At 44.0% G+C, this 23,530-nt stretch overlaps 1 pseudogene; it reads right to left on the reverse strand.

Annotated features, from left to right (window-relative positions):
• Positions 1–41: 41 nt before the first annotated feature.
• LOC136548286 (putative receptor-like protein kinase At3g47110) lies at positions 42–21,783 on the reverse strand (annotated as a pseudogene).
• Between the last annotated feature and the right edge of the window lie 1,747 nt (positions 21,784–23,530).

Consider the following 23,530-nt stretch of genomic DNA (forward strand, 5'->3'; position numbering starts at 1 on the left):
TAAGGTAGTGGTGATTAATATGAACTAATAACACCACTTTATTATTGAGTAAAAATATATTTATCTCTGATAGCATGCATCTCTGCAGCAGCATCGTTCATTGACAGTCGCTCCCTGCGCAATTGCTTTGAGCAAAGGACACCAAGCTGAATGATGGCCGCCAAACATTCCCTAGTTGTTATATGCCTTGTATCATTGCTATTGTTTACTCCATCATGCAGCCAGATGTTGGAATCTGCTATCTCCATAACCTTGTCAGGAAGAGCTGCTTCGGCATAATAATGCAAGCTTATCCCATCTCTAAACATATCATCGGTCGGGTTCTTCCCTGCGAACATCTCGATCAAAGTGATGCTAAGACTAAACACATCTCCAGAAGTTGACACCGCAAGCCCTTCTCCATATTCTGTAGTGAAATGAAATATGAGGATACATAAGTATATATGTATAAAACTCAAAGACTACTTGATGTGCTTACTACTAGTAATTGGATAATGCTATTGGAGCTTCCACACTAGTGCTCACAAGGCTAGACATAACTAAAAATAAATTCGAAATGTTCTCTCAAAAATAATATGCATTTGATATATTGTGCTTTCTAAAAATACACACCTCTCCCATTATAAAAACATTCTTAAATGACTATTTCTATCTTGTATATTTAAATTACCAACATATGACATTGCGAAAACTAACTTAACACAACCCCTCATCTTCATCAAAATTATCCATAACGCCAACATGAAAATTTACATGTAGTAATAACCATTAAAATTTGCTTCTGAATTACGCACTTGTACTGTTATTATAAACATTTTAAAGTAATCCTGAGTCTGAATCTAATAGCATACATCTGTTGTTTTTTTATAAAAACTATCTAAAAATTAACTGTATATATTTTCCAAGTTATCCACTTATGATATAAAGGCATGATGTGTCTCACTATGCAGGCGATGGGTACATGTTTGAGGGAAGCATTGAATATGCCCGTTTCCATGTCCAACGCATAGCGGAAGCTAAGATTCAAACTAAAGGCAAACATATGAGCAAATGGGAAAGAGCAAAGATAAGCAATTGTATTGAGCTCTAACCCAATTATCCATGAATTTCTGACTTATTTTGTAACCACGCTGAAGCACATATTGATTAGTATTATTTGTAGCATGAAACAGAAAATAAAGCTTGAGTTACCTGGAGCAATATATCCAATGGAACCTCTTATTCCTGTGGTGCTACTGGAATTCATAGGATGGTTGCTTGGTGCTTCATCTAGAACTCTAGTAATGCCAAAATCTCCTACACGGGCTCTCATGTCCTGATTGAGAAGAATGTTACTTGGCTTGAGATCGCAATGGATGATCGATGGCTGGCAACCGTTGTGAAGATAGTCCAAAGCATCCACAATATCCACAGCAATATCCAACCTCTGTGACAGGCTAAGTGCTCCTAGTCCATTTTGGCCTTCTAAATTTGAGTGGATCCATCTATCCAAGCTGCCATTAGCCATGAACTCGAAGACTAGTGCTCTGAAGTCTTGACCCTGGTGGTTGATGCTAGAACAACATGTAATGATCTTTAGAAGGCATCGGTGCCTCACTCTTCTTAGCGCCTCACATTCAGCCTGGAAGCTTTTGTAGGATCCTGATTGCTGGACATTAAACACCTTTAAGGCGACGACAATGGCTTGATTTTCTAGTGTGCCCTTGTATACTGTACCATATCTTCCCTTTCCAAGCACATTTGCTTCTGAAAATCCATCTATTCCTTTCAATATATCATTGTATGGAACTATTGGAAGCTCTACCTCTGCAAATTGTGGTGGCAGATCTTTCTTCGGTGCTGTCTTGGACTTTCTGTAGTGAAATCCAGCCCAAACCAAAAAAAAGCAAGATAAGACTTCCTATTGTTGGGATTGTTATTAGAAGAAACTTGGGTATGCCTTTGCTATTCTTCTTGCATGAAAGCTTGAGCATTTTGGCAGATGGAGCTGTGGTATCCCCCGCACAATGCATTGTTACCAACAATTGATAGTCCAGTCAAAATTTTGAAAACTCCTCCTTTGGTACTTTACCTTGCAAACTGTTGTAGGACAGATCTAGACGAAGCGATTTTTTTTAAATTTTAACACTTTTTGAAAACTAATTTTAAATCTAACACCGTCGGGTTTTTTTAAACTAACACTTTTGGCCGCGCCTATTGCCCTGGCGCGACCAAATGCATGTGCCGCGCCATGCATGGTAGCGCGGCGACAGGCTGACGTGGCAGCGACCGAGACCGCTGACCGGTGACGTGGCAGGGCTGGCCACGCCACCGATCTTGGCGCGGCAGTGCCACGCCATCACTGACGGCGTGTCAGCCCCCGGCTTGTCATTTCAAAGTGCACACATGCAGCTGCATGTGCCGGACTTGTTTGGATTATTTTTACAACAACCATTTTTAATATGTAACATTAAAGTACAGTATAGGAGTGTGGGAACAACTTCGCATGCACGTCTGCGGTTTTGTCTCGGGAATCATGGAAGAGAGAGAGAGACAGGGACGAGGACACAGAAGAGACAGGCACCACTGTTCCGTCCACTGGTGCTGTGGCTGCAGCGTGTACTGCTAGGCGTGTGAAGAGTGAGGCATAGACCCCCTCCACATATCCAGCAGAGCAGCAACTCGATCCGCATTTGTTTGCAAGGTACGCTCGTCACGGCTCGTCGCACGACAAAACTAGCACTATACTGTAAGTAGTACTGTAGAAGTAGGAGACTAGGAGTAGTGCACTGTGGACTGTGGCTAGCGGTACCGGGCGAGCGGAGCACGGGCGGGTCGACACTTATCACGCACCACGACCCGACGAGCTAGTCTGCGTTCCCAAGGTTCAGTGCATCACATCGCACCGCGTCGGCATCACATCGCCTGTTGGCATCGCACCGCGTCGTCCGCGTCGGCATGTTGATTCTCTACAACTTAGCGGAGAACCTGAAAGGTAATCAAGCTATCTTCAAAATCTGTAAAGAAAGCAAGAAAAAGCAAAAGCAAAGCCCAGTGACCATCGGAACATTAGAAACATCCAGAGTATAAATATTGGAATTCGAATTTGGATACGTATTCCAATATCCGGATACATATTCGAATTCGGATATTGGAATACGAACGCAAAACAAATAAAAGTTGGATACATATGGTAGCATCCGGATATCTAATAAAAAATTAAAAGAATATAAATAAATAACTATTTCATCAAATATAAAACATTCATAAGGAAACTAATACAAAAGTAATCTACGTGTCGAGTAATCTATTTATATTCTTTAAAGAGAGTTATATTAACTGCTCAAGAAATACGTTATAATATTCTCTCATAATTAAAGACTCCACATATTGAGTAATCTACGTGCGCCACACCACTGTTTGTTACATACATTTTGCCAAATTACACACGTCCATGAGCCATGTCATTATTCTGTCCCCTCAACGATTGGAATCTTATATCCGAAAGCGTTCTAGACATATGTTTTATATCATTACTCCTTCGTCCCATAAAAAGTATCATTTTTATTTTTTTAAAAGTCAAATATTTACAACTTTGACCAAATATATAAAAGAAAATATTAATACTTACTGTATATAATTAATCGCTGAATATATTTTCATAAACTTATTTAAAGATACGAATGTTGCTAATATTTTTATAAATCCTAGTCAAACTTAAAAACTTTTGAAGCTCCATCGATATTCACTTTCACCTAGCCCTACTCTGGATGTTTCTAATGTTCCACATAATTCAAAAGCTGGGTTTAAGCGTGTTTAAGCATGCAGGCATGCATGTTTAAGCGTGCAGGCATGCATGTGCCGTGTGTGCAGGTGCCCACATGTTTAAGCGTGGATAAAAACATGTGACCACATGTTTAAGCGTGCAGGCATGTGTCGTGGATAAAAACATAATTCAATTGAAAAAATGACAGATGCGACCACATGTTCAAGCGTGCAGGCATGCATGTGCCGTGTGTGCAGGTGCATGTGCCGTGTGTGCAGGAGCTGGGTTTTTTGATTTGACGTTGCATTGCCGTGTGTGCAGTGCGTGCAGGTATGCATGTGGCAGGGGTACCCAGCGCTGCCGCGCCATCTATCTTGGCACGGCACTATCGCGTCAAGATCGGTGGCGCAGCAGGCTTCACTACGTCAGATTTGCACATCACTGCCGGTATCATCACTGCCAGATTTGTGAGAACCGGCAGTGATGTAATTTCACTGTCGGTTATGAACTTAAAATGAAAAAATGATTGGGGCTGGGCTAAAATCCGGTAGTGAAGGACCACATCACTGCCGGTTTGTGGTTTGAACTGGCAGTTTTTTGGCGGGCACTCATCACTGCCGGTTCAAGCCACAAACCGGCAGTAATTGTGCTCTATCACTGTCGGTTCTAGCCAAGAGCCGATGGTGATAAGCCTACTGCATAAAAAGGCTGCAGCCGTCCTCTTCTTCCTCCCCTCTTCCATCCCGAGAACAGAGGCGCGCTTTTGGGCCCTTCCCTCCATTGTTGCGGCTGCTCTTCACCATGAAGCTAGTGCTTGGATTTTGAAGAATGGCTTGATCTTTTTACTTTAAGGTTAGTAACAAACATCCACTTCCTTTGATTTTGTTGCTTAATTAGCTTCGTTTTGATGGCTACATTGCTTGATTCTCATTCTAGTTCTTTTCTCCATTCTAGAGAGCACTTTTCCAATTAGACATTTGTGCAAGGCTCAAATTGTATGGTGAATCCATCATCCAAAAGGTTGGTGTCTATGAACACATTTAAATTCCTAGCTAATTATTCTATGGTGGTCAAGATCATCATTGTTAGTATGTGATGCTATATTTAGTTCTTAGAAGTAGAGTAGAATATTTGTTCTTCAATATTATGCAATAATTGTTTTTTATTATGATTTTCAATTTACAGGGCCAGGGCTACCAATTTCAATTTTTAATAATTAATGTACAATAATATTTTCTAAAAATGGTACTTTCGAGCTACAATTGTTATTTATGAAGCTCGATTTCTTATTAATTCTTTGTAATTACTGTCTCAGTATTTTTTGTGCAGAGATGGATCGAGAGTGGATGCATCTGTCTCGAATGGACAAGCGGTACATGCATGGCGTCAGCCAGTTTATCATCGATGCCAAAGCCCATGCTGGGAATGGGAACCCTGTCTTCTGCCCATACAAAGATTACAAGAATCATAGGAACTTTCAGTCAAATTGAGTCTATACGATCACACTTGATTACCAGGGGGTTCATGCCAAACTATACTGATATGGACTATGCATGACGAGGTTGGTGTGAATGTTCTGCGAGAAAACGATGATGATATGGACATGCCTGACGTAGCCATCCACGATGTTGATGAGGAACCCGGTGTCAACACGGAACATATGGCCACAGTTAATAATGTGTTTAGGAACACGCTAGCTGACGACACCGAGGATAACGATGGCATTTCTCAGCTACTACATAATGTAGAGACCGGATGTCTTAGTGAAAGATAGCTTAGAAAGCTAGAGAAAATGAGACAAGATGGCAAAACACCATTGTATAGTAATTATCCAATGAGCAAACTGGAAGCCGACATCATGCTGTTAGAGTTCAAATCGACAAACGGATCGAGCGATAAATGCTTCGATCAGTTGTTAGCTATAATAAGGAAAATGCTCCTAGAAAAAAATGAGTTGCCAGAAAAGACATACTTGGCCAAGCAAATGATCTGCCCCATCAGCCTCGAGGTTGAAAAAATCCACGCGTGTTCCAATGATTGCATATTGTACCAGTGGAGAAAAATACAAAGACTTGGACAAGTGCCCCAAGTGTGAAACTCCACGGTATAAGGAAGGGCCATCAGATAAGGGTACCAAGACCAGAGGAAGATCCCGTAAAGGTCATTTGGTATTTTCCTATAGCTCCCCCGGGTGCATAGGCTGTTTGCATGTGCAAAGTCAGCCAAGCTGTTGCTGCTGGCATGGTGAAGAGCGTAAGAAAGATACAATGATGAGGCACCCCGTCGATGGACATGACTAGGAGGACTATCAATACTATGTTCTATAAGGACATCGGTGGAGAGGTAAGACACCTTTGGTTTGCTTTGAGCACAGATAGGATGAATCCTTTTGACCAGGTTAGAAGCAATCATAGCACCTGGCCAGTGACGCTCTGTATATACAACCTTCCACCTTGGGTCTGTATGAAGTGGTCGTACATCCAGATGCCACTACTGATCCAAGGACCAAGATAGCCTGAGAATGACATCGATGTGTTTCTGGAAACCAGTGATCGATGAACTAGTGGAGATGTTTAAAAGGGTGTGCTGGATGTTTGGGACGAGTACAAAAAGGAACATGTCACGATCAAGGGAAGTACTTATCGCTACAATCACCGGCCTGCCAGGTTGAGGTTCGTTGTCCGGAGAGAAAACAAAAGGCTATACTAGATGTGTCGAGTGCTTGGACGACACCGATGCGGTAAATCTGCCAAATAACTCAAAGATAGTTTATATGGGACACCGTAGGTTCCTACCTAAGGATCACCCTCACCGCAGGAACAGAAAAGATTTCAACGGTACTATTGAGAAACGCTTAGCTCCAAAATATCGAGACAGGCCTGCGATACTTCGAGAACTCAACAAACTGGAGGTTGTCCTTAGGAAGGGGGACAATGCACTAGCAGCGCCTGATGGGAGCATTTGGAAGAAAAAATCGATTTTCTAGAAAACTATCCTTACTGGCCATTTCTGAGTGTACACCACTGTCTTGATCCCATGCACATCACTAAAAATATGTGCGCTAACACTCTTAACACCTTGATGGACACCGAAGGGACATCGAAGGATTCACTAGCCACACGCCTGGACATGCAACACTTGGGAATCAGGAAGGAGCTGCATCCCGTGGAGCTAGAGAATGGCCAGTTCGAAACTTTCGGTTACGTCATGGACATTGAAGAAGGAAGAAAAATAGTGCGCTTATTTCTTTCTTCAATGAACTCAAAGTCCCGATGGGCTACTGTGCGAACCCGAAGAGGCTAGTGAACAAGAGAGAACTCAAGTTCAACTATGGCCCTATGAAGGCCCATGAATGTCATGTCATTATGACTCAGCTGCTCCCTAGTTGCCCTATGTGGTATCCTCCCCCTAAAGGTCCACTGCCCCAATTATAAAGCTTTGCTCGTTCTTCAACACGATCTCAAAAAAGGTCATTGATGTGTCCACGCTAGAGCAGCTGCAGTGGGACATAGCCGAAACTCTCGGTATGCTTGAGATGTATTTCCCGCCTGACTTACTTTGATATCTCATTGCATCTGCTCATTCATCTTGTTGACCAAATTAAAGCCCTTGGCCCAATGTACCTGCATCAGATGTTCCCTTTCGAAAGATTGATGAAAGTTTTCAAGAGGTATGTTAGGAACAGATTCATGCCAGAAGGGGGCATGGTTGAAGGATGGTCAATAGAGGAGGCCATTGAGTTCTGCACATATTATCTGGACATCAAAAGGGTCGGAGTTCTAGAATCTCGTCACTGAGGGAAGACTACGTGGCAAAGGAATGGTCGGGGAGAAATCTGTTACAGTAGACGACCTTGTTTCTTTTAGACAGGCATAGTTCGCCGTTCTCTAGCAAGCCGAGGGTGTGATGCCATACATTGACAAGCACATGCAATCGCTGCAAACTCTATATTCGAGCAAGTCACAGGCTTGGCTAGATAAAAAACATAAGGAGGAATTTGTCAGCTGGTTGCGACATCGCTTGCTTAGAATAAAGTTGGGTAATCAACTGGATGCCTTAGCCAAGGGACCTTCGAGTACATATCTTAAGTACCAAGGGTATGAGATCAATGGATTCACATTTTACACAAAAAAAGCAAGATGGAAAGAGCACATACCAAAATTATGGTGTTCGTTTTGATGCTCACGACGAAAACAGCAACGTGCAGGCGACATACTATGGTTTCATAGAGGAGATATGGGAGCTAGCCTACGGTCCGTTGAAGGCAGCTCTTTTTCGCTGCCAATGGGTCCGGCTCGAGGAAATCAACACTGACAGCGAAGGGTTCACTACCGTTGATCTCACTAAGACCGCATACAGAGACGCCCCCTTCGTCCTTGCAAGAGATGTTATGCAAGTCTTCTATGCAAGGGACAACAAGACAAAAGGAAGGCTAAAAGTAGTCCTAGAAGGGAAAAGGAAGATTGTCGGTGTCGATGGAGTGATGGATGAAGAAGACTACAGGGGCTATCAGGAAATGCCTCCATTCGGGGCGAACGTACCCCTACCTATCAGGAAATGCTTATCTTTCGGTATTGTGAGGCATGAGAGAGTGCACTCATACGGGCATTGGACTTCATTAGATACAAGCAGATACATAATCTGTGACATCAATTACCATATATGGCTACAGAGGCATGTTAGTGTGCGTAGCCCGATCGATCCCGGCAGTGATTTCGATAGTAATTAATGTTTATTTAGCTAGATTTTCAAGGTCATAGTTTAATTGGGTTCTAATTTTAATATGTACAGCTTTGTGTGTTTAATTATTATCATGCAAGTAATTTATGTAACATTCCGGTGTCGTATTTGTCTCAAACTTATTCTCAGGCTTGCACGTGGCACGTGTGAAGGAAACACAAAGTTTGGGATTTTTCGGAGATGGTTTGCTACTTTCTGAGGTTTAATTGAATTTCCGCGCGACGATACTGTTTAATTATAGGTTGAACTGAGTCAACCCACTAAAAGATCTGGAATGGTGTCAAACTTTTACACAGGCTCTAATGTGCCCTAGGGATAAGAATTTTGTGGAGGTGGATGAAAAAAATCATTGGATCCAAGATGAAATTCACCCTCTTTTGTATCATTTGGCACAGAGAAAAATATAATAAATAAAAAATGAACAGAAAAACCTAAGATCCTGTGTGGGGTCTTAATTTGGGTGTACATGCTTGCCAAAAAAATTTCAAGCCATGTCGACATAGGCGGAGTATACATGCTTCACAGAGGTACATGTGCCCTTTCATCGAACCATGGCTATACACATAGGTTATCATGGTTTCTGTGGTTTATAGGCATTCCGGTGTCGTATTGGTCTCAAACTTTTTCTTAGGCTTGCACATGCCACGTGTGAAGAAAACACCAAGTTTGGGATTTTCCAGAGAAGGTTTGCTACTTTCTGAGGTTTAATTAAATTTTCGCGTAACGAGACCGTTTAATTATAGATTGAACTGAGTCTACCCACGAAAAGATCCGGAATGGTACCAAACTTTTACATAGACTCTAATGTGCCCTGGGGATAAGAATTTTGTAGAGGTGGATGAAAAAATCTATTGGGTCCAAGATGAAATTCACCCTCTTTTGTATCATTTGGCATAGAGAAAAATATAATAAATAAAAAAATGAACAGAAAAAGCTAAGATCATGTGTGGGGTCTTAAGTTGGGTGTACATGCTTGCCAAAAACATTTCAAGCCATGTTGACATAGGCGGAGTATACATGCTTCACAGAGGTACATGTGCCCTTTCATCAAACCATGACTATACACATAGGTTATCAAGGTTTCTGTGGTTCATATGCATTCTGGTGTTGTATTGGTCTCAAACTTTTTCTTAGGCTTGCACGTGCCACGTGTGAAGGAAACACCAAGTTTAGGATTTTTCGGAGAAGGTTTGCTACTTTTTGAGGTTTAATTGAATTTTCGCGCGACGAGACCGTTTAATTATAGGTTGAACTGAGTCTACCCACGAAAAGATCGAAATGGTGCCAAACTTTTACACAGGCTCTAATGTGCCCTAGGGATAAGAATTTTGTGGAGGTGGATGAAAAAATCTATTGGGTCCAAGATGAAATTCACCCTCTTTTATCTCATTCAGCACACAAAAAAATATAATTAATAAAAAATGATTAGAAAAACCTAAGATCCTGTGTGGTATCTTAATTTGGGTGTACACGCTTGCCAAAAAAAATTCAAGCCATTTCGACATAGGAATACATATGCTTCTATTTATTCAGTATATGAAAGAATTTTTTTTAATATATATAAACATCACTGTCGGTTTCAAGAAACCGGCAGTGATGAGAGGAAACCGACAGTAATGAGAGGAAACCGACAGTGATGCCTGTTATCACTGTCGGTTTATTTTGAAAACCGGTAGTGATATATAAAAAATTAAAAAAATTGTGCCAGCCCTCCGGTTTGAGCTTGGGTCTCGGCCCACAGAGTTCAGACACTTAACCGCTGCGCTAGTATAGGATGTGTGCCATGGTTTATTTATTTTATCTTTTTGACCTTTAGACCGCTTAATAAATTATAAAATTAAACAAAAAATTGGACCGCCCTGGATTTGAACACGGGTATCGGGGGCTAAGTTGCGGGGTCTTAACCGTTGAGCCAGTAGGAGGTATTCGAAATAAGTGAAAAAGATAAGTTACTTATTCTGTAACCACTACACGGAAATCACTGTCGGTTTAAGGAATGGCCCGACAGTGATGTGACAGATGACAGACATGCTGCAACACGTTATTATCTAGAAGAGCAAAACGAGGTAAGCAAAACGAGGTCATACAAAATGCAACATCCAATATGTAAGCAAATAAAACGAGAGGTCATGCAATGCAAAGTATCAACCCAATTCAGGTGATGATGATCAAACAAAGGATTCGACGACATGATTTTTTCAGCACTAGTAAATTATTACATCGCCCTATATAAAGGCATTGATTAATCACTAGTGCTACTAATTACTGCTGGTGCTGCCGCATGCCTCGTCCCCTCGCTACCGGCGGCGGAGCTTTTCATGCTTCTTTCGCTCAGCCCTGCAGCCGGCGGCGGCGCTCCTCCTCCTCCTCGCGGCGGCGCTCCTCCTGGCGGCGGCGCTCCTCCTCCTCGCGGTGGCGCTCATCCTCCTTGGAGATCTCGACAACACGCTTCAGGATGCAGTCATCGGTCTCCTTCTATGCGATGGCGCGGAGGTGCCGGTCCTCCTCCTCCTTCTGAGCGTCAGTAGGAGGAGTTTCGAAAGATAACAGAAACTTATCCTACTTGACACCTAAGTTAAACCTAACTGCTATACAACATCACTGCCAGTTTGGGGGATGACCCGACAGTGATGTACACCATCACTGTCGGTTTACAAGCAAAACCGGTAGTGATGAGCTATTTCCCGAAATAAATTAATAATTTATAAAATAGAACAAAAAAATTTGACCTGCCTGGGACTCGAACAAGGGTCTCGGGGGCTAAGTTGAGGGGTCTTAATCGTTGCGCCAGTAAGAGGAGTTCGAAAGAAAATGAAAACTTATCCTACTTAACATCTAACTGCTACAGAACATCACTGCCGGTTTGGGGAGTGACCCGGCAGTGATGTTCCCATCACTGTCGGTTTACAAGAAGAACCAGCAGTGATGAGCTACTGCTATAAAAGTGGCGCGGGTTGAAATTATCCCAATTCATTTCAACCCCGCGCCAACCCCTCCCCCCGCGCCGCCGGAGCACCACCCTGCGCCAGAGCACCGCCCCACGCCGTCCACCGCCCCACGCCGGAGCACCGCCCCAAGCCGGAGCACCGCGTCGTCCGTGCCAAGCCGGAGCACCGCGCCGTTTGGAGTACCACGCCGTCCGGAGCACTACCAAGGCCTTCAGGAGCGCGTAGACAGCTGCTTTCCCACCCCCACGGTGAGTGCGTGGCTCACTGCCCGCTACATGTCTGATGAAATGTCCCACAGCTGCTTACTTGAATCAGTTTGATCATGCAATGTGTGCTGTCATACGGTTTGATCATGCAGCTGTGAATGCTAGAACCTAGGTTTGCCATATAGTGTGTGCTATCTGTTTCTTTGTGTTTCTGGACGCATTCCTAGTAAGTAGTACATTATTACTTAGTAGCACGTTGCTCAGCTCTATTCATCAGTATACTGATAAGAACAAAAGCGTAATTTTATTTTTGGTTACCAGGATAAACATAGCAGGGACTCGTTATACTTGACAGAAATTGCTCTTTGAACGTTAATGGTAGTTTGTTTTCGGAGTACTTGCATTTTCTCTTGTGAAACAAACTTACGTTTTCTCTATGAAACCATCTTCTCCACGCTATCAGCATAAAGATGCATAATTATTAACTTATGCAAGATTACAAGTAATACATAGTTATGTAGCCTTGTGCATTAAACTAGGGAATATTTTCCAACAATCCTATCTTATTATGAGTTTTTGCATGTCACTTTCCTGGGATAGTATGAGATGCATATTTGCCCCTACCAACCATGTAAGTTTCAGATCAAAGTATCACTAATTTGGAAAGATGCTTACCTGCACTGATACTTGTGAAAGAACCTCGCTGCCGATGGTTGGGGGATTTATAGTGAGACTGAAGACTCTTAGACATCTCTAGGAGTATATCCAAAAGTATTAAACTAGCTCTCTAAATCATCATTTGGTTTTTAACTGAATAAAAATATTCTTTATATCTTTCCTACATCTAACAACTATTACTAAGGCACGTGAATAGCTATTTTCCAAACATTCCTATCTATGCAATGGTCGTGTGTTATTCGTAAATATATTAAATTGTATAAGAATCATGTTTTAATGACAACCTAATTTACTTAAATGTATAGGCAACCATGACATGGTATGTAGTGCATGTTGGTCACATGCCTGGGATTTATCGAACCTGAGAAGATTGCTATGCTCAAGTCAATCGCTACCCTAGTAATTTGCACAAAAAATACAACACAGAAGATGAAGCTTTGAGGGCCTACTATAGTCATCTAGGCCTACCTTGCAAACCATGGGCAACCGGCCTACTATGGTCCAATGAATGCAAACCATGGCCATCCGCTGGCACTGGAGATCGAAGAGAAGCCACCTGCTAGAGATGTGAAGATTAGGAGAATTGCTTCTTGGTCTTGGAAAGATGTCATGATTTTATTTATGGCTATGGTCATCGCTTTTCTTATTTAGAATGTTGATGTAGGCTTAGTTTCGTAGAAGAGTAGGTGGACTTTGTTGTATGTGGTCAATCAAACAATGAATTTGTTCTAGGTGAACATATGATATTATTTGATTTTGTTGTATGTGGACTTATTATTAGACTTTGCATTAAACATATTATATATATATATGAACATATGCTATTAGTAGTTGTCCAGTGGCCAAAACTAACCACGATCGTGTCACAGCCATGACTCATCAGTCGCCTGTTACCCCGTCGTCCGAAGAACTAATCAGCAACAAGAAGCGGCTGATATCGCTGGGACGGGAGAGCCGCATGATCCGACAAACGGTGACTGGTGTCAATCAGGTCGGTGAGAATGAGCAGCCATGGACCCATGTCTGGCCTGCTCGAATCTGGGTCAAAATGACCAAGATGGCCAGGTAACTTTGGTATCATGTCACTATGTAGCCACACACGCTAATCAATTGAGAGGGTCATACCTTACTTGGTGTCTCTAGCAGGAGCCTCCACCGGCTGAGGAGCCAGAGGGTTCGGGTAGCAGGAAGGCCAGATCCAAGTGAGGCGTGTCAAAGATTCCTGTTGGTAGAAATGCACACTAGTACATTACTGAGTTCGATGAATTCGAGGATCCACTCTCACCGCCTATAGCTTTGACCAAATACAAGACTATCCTCGGGTTACTTGTTAGGGACTTATCCCGATTAAGTACAGGAAGTGGATTGGGAAAGATGATGACCGGTGGAGGGTTCCCGAAAGCGAGAAGGATTACATATGGGATGTCAAGATCCTAGAGTATTTCACTTTCCCAGCCGAGTATGACAGGGAGTTAGTCAAGAAAAAAGTAAAAGAAATCATGGGAACATGCTTCAAGAATTTCAAGGGGACATTTTACAAGAATTTTGTCCTCCAAAATAAAGAGCCAGATTTCAATGGTGGACAGTTTAGCAAGCAGAAGGACTTCTGGCAGGCTTTCAAGGAATACAGGTTATCTGAGGAGTACTTAGAACTGAGCAGGAAGAATAAGGAGAATTCACAGAAAGCTGACGAATCCTCATCATCTCGGCTCTCGTGGCTACTGCCAAAAAGATGTCCAGAATTTGAAGCAGAATTTCAAAAGATGGATCGCCTTGCTGAGGAAGGCGTTCAGGTTGAGACCGCTGATTGGGAGACCTAGATCGATAATATACTGTATAGGGAGGAATGTACGGCACGCCGAGGATAGGAGCTTTAGCTCCTCAAATCTACCCATGAGTGAACTCATCCAGAGGATCTCCCAAGTAACTAAGGAGGTGAGGCAAGGGACTCGCACTTCTAATAGGGAGAAAGACGTGCTCACCCAAGCACTTAGAACCAAGGAGCACCCTGGTCGCACTAGAGGAACCAGTGTTGTTCCTTGGAAACTAGCATTCCCCAAGAATCTAACACTTACCGGAGCCACTCGAGGGGTAGAGAGGAACATGAGGCAGAGTATTTGAGGAGACTAAAAGAGATGGAAGACAGAATGGAAGCACAGATTGAGGCGACCATTGAAGCACGAGTCGAGCAAATTTTGCTGTCCAAGGGGTCAGTAGTACCACAAAACCCTACTCCTACTGCCTTTAGCCCATAGTTTAGGGGTTGCAGCAGCTGCGGATCGACCCCAGCTCGACGAAGAAGAGGCGAATGTGCCTCATCCGGTGGACGACATCACTGAACCCGTCAATGTCAGGTTGTACATCCGTCAGGAATGGACAAAGGACAAGGTGACACTCGGCCAGGCCTGGCCTGTGGGAGACGGGACAATTAATGGTCGCCCAATTCCACTAGGGTACGCTCGTGTCACCATTGACAGAATACTTGATAAGAAGTATAACAAGATACCCATTGAGTACCCCATAGCGGAAGATAGTCCGAAACTTGGTCATAACAAGGGCTCTCAAGTGGCCTGGCGCAAGCGCTTCATTAAGCTTGACCACCAATTGTCCTCTGATGATGAGGACGACCACGAGTCTTCGCCCACCCACGATGATAACTCACCATCTCCCAACAGAGATCACTCCCCTCCTCATCTGGAGCCATCACCCCCGAGAAGACAGAGGTCTCCTTCTATTCCTCCTCGTCCGACTCCATCTTCATCAGCCCTGAGAAAAGAGACTCCTCCTCCTCCTCCTCCTCCTCCTCCTCCTCCTCCTCCTCCTCCTCCTCCTCATCCGACTCCATCTTCATCAGCGTCGAGAAAATAGAATTCTCATCGTCATCCTCCTCCTCCACCTCAGCCCAAAACAAGATCAAGGACATCCTCGCAGTCGCAGAAAAGGTCCTTGGATTTGGTCGCTAATGCTCCCAAAGTGGACTAACAGAAAAGAAAAAGGTCTTTCAGTGGCAGCGTTACCTCCTTGATGGAAAAAAAATTTACAGCACACATCAAGAAGGAAGATTGTATTAGTTTCTTCAATCTCTGTGCCTCACTACCTTCGTTTATATTGAAATCCGAATTCAAAAGGCAAACATAGAATAAATACGCTACAACAAGAGACAAAGAAATACATAATAAAGATTTAAGGAACATACAGAAGTACATCGAAGACAACCCAGGATTAACCATGGAAGAGGCCGCGACCATCTATTATGATGTACAAGGGATGGCAACACCAGCAATGAAGTATGTAAGAGGCAATTTTTTGGTTCCCGATCATGAGTTTAAAAATCTGACAACATATATGTGCCATTTACATGAATATTACATGGCTCAAGCAACAGAGACGAACAACTTTGGTTTTGAGGTTATTATCCGTTCGTCACATGTTTTCAATTATCCTGAAGAAGAGAAGTTCAATGTCGAGTGAGAGTGCTTGTTCCAGCTATACCAGAAACGCGATCTCGATGTTCAACCGTTGACGCTGTGGACTATGTAAGTACCCTACACGCACGATATTACAATTAACTACTCTCTCGAGACATAAATTGTTAACTTTTGAGCACTTCCCATGATTTTATATAGGTGTATAGCAAAATTTTGCATTTTAAAAAGCAAATGAGATTACATAGGTGATGAATACAGGCCCGATCTTCCGAGAGGTAGCCGGTAAGTTCGATTTGTGGAGATCTCGACGTTGGCGATCCGACTTCAAATCAGACACGATTCGAACCCTGCAACCGTTACACCACTGCTCCTTTGGTTATCAACCAAGCACAACTTGATTGACCTCGCCAAGAAGGCTTTTCCTGCAAGCGAATCGAAGAGCACAAGCAAGAAGGTAAAACACGCAATCTGAAATTGCAAATATGAATGACGCGAATATGAATAGAGGGTTCAAGAACTCGGTTCCAAAGGACTAATCGACACAGTGGAGGAGATCAAGAACGGGGGCCCTGGATCACTGTAAAAGGATTTGTCACCACAGTTACAATGAACGATTCAGTTTCTTGATGGAAAACTAAACTCTAAACAAAAACCCAATTGTGTAGCAGCGGCAGCGGCTGTGTTTATAGTCTAAGACTCGACCTAGGGTTGGGGACGGCCAGGGGTTGGGCGCCCACAACTTGGGCTTAAGGCCCGACACGATACATGGCCAAGTTGGCCCAAATAGGTGACGCAGCACCTTGCCGTGGTCACACAGAATGATCCACGGACCTTCTGGAGCTGGGACCAGATCCAAAACGACGGCATCGTCGTCCCCTTTCCAACGCATCCAAGAACGGCCCGTTTCGATGTCGTATGAGGAAGTTATGACCGAAACAGTGACGACGTGTCTGCTGAATCCGAGGACGACGTGGCAGCTGAGTTGGAAACGAATTGCAACTTGGGGAAGACCATGGCGTCGGTGTGTCCAGCGTGGCGATGTCCTCATCATCCTTCCCTTCTCGAATTGGAGTCGTCCTCGACTCCATCTTGGCGATGTCCTCATTATCCCCTCCTTGTAGAATTGGAGTCGTCCTCGACTCCATCCCATCATCAGCGAACTCCTGCAAACCTAAACTCTAACACCGATCACAGCAGTAGGTATTCGCCTGATGATGTAAGGAGGGCTGCGATGCAGGCAAAATAAGAGCGGCTGGCAACCTATCTAGGGTTTGCGTGGCGGCGAGAAGTTATACAAGGCGGCTAGCGGGGCAAGTCGAGTAATGTGGTGGCTTCGACTTATTGTTTGGGAACGGTGGATGGGATAGCGGCGGAAAACAAAATCACAGCAACGGGCGATTGAACTACGACCACGAACACAATCTTAAACCAGCAACAAGACTCGACCACGGACACAAACTCAACAACACGAATCTGAAACGAAATTGCAAAGGCACAAAGGGCGATAGGACAGCGGAAATTGAAATATTTTTGGGCTTTTTGTGGACTCTAGGTAATGAACAAATATGAATCTAAGGCAAACGAGATTATACCTCGCGGTAAACCTGAAATATCTGATACCAATTGATGAATACAGGCCCGATCTTCCGAGAGGTAGCCGGTAAGTTCGATTTGTGGAGATCTCGACGTTGGCGATCCGGCTTCAAATCAGACACGATTCGAACCCTGCAACCGTTACACCACTGCTCCATTGGTTATCAACCAAGCACAACTTGATTGACCTCGCCAAGAAGGCTTTTCCTGCAAGCGAATCGAAGAGCACAAGCAAGAAGGTAAAACACGCAATCTGAAATTGCAAATATGAATGACGCGAATATGAATAGAGGGTTCAAGAACTCGGTTCCAAAGGACTAATCGACACAGTGGAGGAGATCAAGAACGGGGGCCCTGGATCACTGTAAAAGGATTTGTCACCACAGTTACAATGAACGATTCAGTTTCTCGATGGAAAACTAAACTCTAAACAAAAACCCAATTGTGTAGCAGCGGCGGCGGCTGTGTTTATAGTCTAAGACTCGACCTAGGGTTGGGGACGGCCAGGGGTTGGGCGCCCACAACTTGGGCTTAAGGCCCGACACGATACATGGCCAAGTTGGCCCAAATAGGTGACGCAGCACCTTGCCGTGGTCACATAGAATGATCCACGGACCTTCTGGAGCTAGGACCAGATCCAAAACGACGGCATCGTCGTCCCCTTTCCAACGCATCCAAGAACGGCCCGTTTCGATGTCGTATGAGGAAGTTATGACCGAAACAGTGACGACGTGTCTGCTGAATCCGAGGACGACGTGGCAGCTGAGTTGGAAACGAATTGCAACTTGGGGAAGACCATGGCGTCGGTGTGTCCAGCGTGGCGATGTCCTCATCAATAGGCTTCTTAGACCCCATGCGAGTCAATGAGAGGACATGTCTAGGCCTCTATAGATGTGATGTGGAAGACCTGAAATAGAGATTGATTGCTGTTTTCAATGAATTCACGACGAAGAAGAAAACCCACATACTTCTAGTCTACAACTGCGAGTATATGTTCTCGGCTTTTAATTTTATGCTTCTTTTTTTGTTAAGATTATTCGATAATTAAGATTCTGTGATTGCAGCAACCATTTCGTCTTCATTTGTGTTAATCTTGCCAAAAATCTACTCGAGGTGTGGGACTCGAAGAAAAAACTATTTCATCATCTGGATGCACTGGTGTTAGTGCTGAATTAGTAAGTGATCCTAATAACATATTATTTTCTAATCACACATACCCGCTTTCTAATGTTTCTCCTTTTAATGTTGCTCAGTGTCCGAAGAAGTCATATCGGTGGGAAGCCGGTCCCATTCAAGGTTGTCAAAATAGAGGGGAAGTACCTATCACAGCCGACGGGAAACAATGAATGCGTGTTTTATGTAATGTGGGCAATGCTTCGCTACATCGGCGGGAAATCGAAAGAAGCCGATAAATTGGTGTGTATAATCCCCATTTTATTTATGTCTGTTAATAATTCAACAAAATGATTTACTGTTCCTCTTTGGATATCATCTTTTTTTAACGACAGCGCAAGAAATTTAAACACGAAAGGCTGCTAGAGATGGAGATCGTCACACTACAATCGGAGCTGACAAAATTCATCTTAGCCGAGGTATTGGAAAAAGATGGAGTATTTTCCATTGTACAATCCATGAAGTACAAGGACCAGTATGGCCCAGAGCGGCTCGCCAGCTTATCGTAAGAAGTCCGAGAACATTTCTTTTTTATTTTGAGGGATCGAGATCTGGATAAGAACATTTGAATTGTAAGCGTAACATTTGTAATGTTTAATATTGATGGACCTGTCGTCTACGTAGCGTATATAAAGCGAAACCCGATCCCACGAAAAAATATAAATTAAAATAAATTATAAAACAATAATATACGAACGGGCCATGACGGTTAGCAATAAACCGGTGGTGTTGTCGTAACTATCACTGCCGGTTAGAAACAAACTGATAGTGTTGGCTTGCCCAACACTACCGGATTGAACCATGAACCGACACTGGTGATTAGGACAACACTGCTGGTTTGATCCATCAACCGACAGTGTAGGCTTCCTCAACACTGTTGGCTTGAGCCAAGAACCGACACTGATATTTACTACAACACTGCCGGTTTGATCCATGAACCGACACTGATATTTAAAACGACACTGCCGGTTCGATCCACCAACCGACACTGATATTTACGACAACACTGCCGGTTTGATCCATGAACCGACAGTGTAGGCTTGCTCAACACTGCTGGCTTGAGCCAAGAACCGACACTCTTGAAGCAACCATCACTGTCGGTTGGAACTACAAACCGGTAATGTTGTTCAACTAGACACTGCCAGGTGGATCCAGCAACCGACACGGTTTCCTATAGATCAGTGTCGGTTTTTAAGGACCGACAGTGATGTCAACCCAACATCACTGCCGGCATGCCACTGTCGGTTCAAAATCCGGCAGTGAAGTGGGTTTTTGAACCGGCAGTGATGTCCAGATCTGGGGTAGTGCTCTGCCCCGTCAGTAATCCGCGATTTTGGTCGCCGCCACGTCAGCCCTCTGCCGCACCGCCATGCATGGCGCGACACAGGCATTTGGCCACGCCTAGGGCAATAGGCGCGGCCAAAAGTGTTAGTTTAAAAAAACCCAATGATGTTAGATTTAAAATTAGTTTCCAAAAAGTGTTAAAATTAAAAAAAAATCGACGAAAGCAGCGATGTTGAATTACCTAAAAGCTCTGGGATTGTTCCGGATAAATTGTTGTGGCCAAGATACAACTCCTGTAGGTTGGTAAGGGTAGCCAGGTTGCCAAGGATGCTTCCATCTAGTTTGTTGTCCTGTCAAATTAAGTACCCTGCAGTTGCCAATAGTATCAGGTATCTCACCTGACAGTTTGTTTCCTGATAGGAAGAGCTGTTCAAGATGTACCAAACTACCAACTTCTAACGGAAGTGATCCCTCCAGCATGTTGTTGGACAGATCCAGAAACATTGTGATCGATGGCAGCTCCATAATTTGGTTAGGAATCAAGCCAGTAAGGTTGTTATATGACAGACCTAGGGCTAAAAGTTTGCTCAAGTTTCCAATGGTTGGTGGAATTGGCCCCTCCAAGCTGTTGCCGCCTGCATAAAGCTGAAGTAGACTAGACAGGTTCCCGATGGAGGATAGTAGATGTCTTGAGAGGTTGTTTGAATTGAGGCCTAGCACCTGCAATTGTGTAAGCTTCCCGATGCTTTCAGGAATGACCCCAGTGAGTAAGTTTTCACCAAAATCAAGCACCTCAAGACCTGCCAAATTTCCAATATCTGATAGGATGACACCGGATATGTTGTTGCTTGAAATCTGTAGCCACTGGAGATTAGTGGACAAATTAGCCAAAGAACCCGGCAGCAGCTTCCCTGAAAACTTGTTCCATCCAATGGACAGGTGCTGTAATCTGCTACAATTCGCCAAAGAACCAATAAATTCCAACTCTTCCTCGTTGTTTGCCTCTAACATGTTATCTTCCAGAGCAAACACTTCAAGTTGTTGCAATCTGCCCAATTCAGCAGGAACAACTCCAGTAAAATTATTAGTTCCCAAGTCAAGAAGCTGGAGCCTGGAGAGGTTGGTTAGCGATGGCGGAAGAGCTCCAGTAAATTGGTTTCCTGCAATCCCAAACTGTTGGATGATGCTCGGAAGGCTTTTCCCCAGGTCAGATGGTAGATGGCCATGGAGCTGGTTGAAAGCCGCATAAAAGATATAAAGATCAGATGACAGGTTGAATAGGGAAGGAGGGAGCCGACCGGAGAGATTATTAAGGGTGAGCCGAAGGAAACCGAGATACGGATTGTTCCCGATGCCTGCAGGGATCGATCCCTCAAGATAGTTGTCTCTCCGGTGATGTTCTGCCGGGAAAGGTTCGTAAGAGAAGACGGGATAGTTCCGGTGATGCTGTTGTTTGACAGCTGTAGAACTGAGAGCGATGGCATGTTCCCAATCTCGGCTGGGATGCTTCCCTGCAGGCCTTTGTTGTGTTGGATGCGGATCTCACGGAGGCTGATGCAGCGGCTGATGTTACTTGGGATGACACCAGTGAGCGTGTTTTGGACCAGGTAAAGGCGTTGAAGGCGCCTGAGGGAGCCGATGCTGGCAGGGATCTCACCGTGAAGGCTGTGGTAGCTCAGGTTGAGCAAGCGCAGGAAGGTGAGGTTGCCGATGGCGGGGGAGATGGTGCCGGCGAGCCCCTGGGAACTGAGGTTCAGGGCTACCACCCTCCACGGGTGCCTCCTGCCGCAGGTGACGCCCTCCCAGATGCAGTAGCTGGTGCTCTGGTTCCACGAGTCCAGGACGCCTGAGTGGCCGGAGATCTTGGCCTTGAAAGCCACAAGAGCTCCCTCGTCACCATTATGGTTTGGCAAGGAAGCGGTAGCGGTTGCACTTGCACAGTTGGTTGCTATGGCGGAGAGCAGCAAAAGCAGCTGGAGGAACATCATAGCTAGGCTGCTAGGTGCGGAGGGATTTGAGCCAGTACAGAGAATGGTCTCCTTGCCTCTGGTAGCTAGTAGCATTGTGCGCTCAGGAAGTCAAGGGTTTCATAAATAGCATGCAGAGTGCGTCAACACTTCACAACTTGGGCAGCTGTGCTTGTGCTCTATGCACGCGCGTGCCATTATTCCATCAAGTAGCAAGTCCAGTCCAAAAGGTAGTATTGATTAGTCAAATTCTGTTTATGGGTCATTCGCCAAGTCCATTTAGTTTATACTAGAAAAATGTCCGCGTTGCTACCGGACATATAGTTTATAGTCTAATCATCCAGACCACCGTGTGCGGTGAAAAGGGTTCTTTGTACTATAGGTTATAGTATGGATTCATTTTTGTTTTTTTTTATCTAAAATGATATACATGGTTTCCTGGACAAAAATAACCAATTTTTGTAAATTTTGTGCCAAAGTTTTTTATTGCCGATAAATATATGATATATCCGATATTTCTATTTATTGGTGACCACCGAGATTTTTTTTTTAAATACCCGTAGAGAAAACCCTGGTAGCGGGTGCTCTAGTTCCACGAGTCCAGTCCAGCACACCGGAGTGGCAGGGGATCTTGGCCTTGAAATCGAGAAGAGTTAGGGCATATTCGCTTGAACTTATCAGCCGGCTTATCAGCTAAATCTATAGTATTTTTCTCTCACAACAAAACAGCTTCAGCCGGCTAGCCGTACAGGCCATTACCTCGCGGCCCGTGGATGAAGATGAGGAAGCAGTTGCACGGTTAGTTGTGGTGGTGGAGAGCACTAACAGTAACAGCTGGAGGAGGCGGCATCTGCTTGTGAAGAGCAGCATGGCTGCTAAAGTCAGAGATACCGGATTTACTGATCCAGCTGCCGTTTCATATGAAGGGAGTACCGAGATGGGTTCAGGTTTCTTCAGATAGGCTTCTTGGACCCCATGCGAGTCAATGAGAGGACATGTCTAGGCCTCTATAGATGTGATGTGGAAGACCTAAAACAGAGATTGATTGTTGTTTTCGACGAATTCACGATGAAGAAGAAAACCCACATACTTCTAGTCTACAACTGCGAGTATATGTTCTCGGCTTTTAATTTTATGCTTCTTTTTTTGTTAAGATTATTCGATAATTAGGATTCTGTGATTGCAGCAACCATTTCGTCTTCATTTGTGTTAATCTTGCCAAAAATCTGCTCGAGGTGTGGGACTCGAAGAAAAAACCATTTCATCATCTGGATGCACTGGTGTCAGTGCTGAATTAGTAAGCGATCCTAATAACATATTATTTTCTAATCACACATACCCGCTTTCTAATGTTTCTCCTTTTAATGTTGCTCAGTGTCCGAAGAAGTCATATCGGTGGGAAGCCGGTCCCATTCAAGGTTGTCGAAATGGAGGGAAAGTACCTATCACAGCCGACGGGAAACAATGAATGCGTGTTTTATGTAATGTGGGCAATGCTTCGCTACATCGGCAAGAAATCGGAAGAAGCCGATAAGTTGGTGTGTATAATCCCCATTTTATTTATGTCTGTTAATAATTCAACAAAATGATTTACTGTTTCTCTTTGGATATCATCTTTTTTTAACGACAGCGCAAGAAATTTAAACACGAAAGGCTGCTAGAGATGGAGATCGTCGCACTACAATCGGAGCTGACAAAATTCATCTTAGCCGAGGTATTGAAAAAAGATGGAGTATTTTCCATTGCACAATCCATGAAGTACAAGGAC

The sequence above is a fragment of the Miscanthus floridulus genome, chromosome 4 (genome assembly GCF_019320115.1).
Source record: "Miscanthus floridulus cultivar M001 chromosome 4, ASM1932011v1, whole genome shotgun sequence".
In the NCBI taxonomy this organism is placed as follows: domain Eukaryota; kingdom Viridiplantae; phylum Streptophyta; class Magnoliopsida; order Poales; family Poaceae; genus Miscanthus; species Miscanthus floridulus.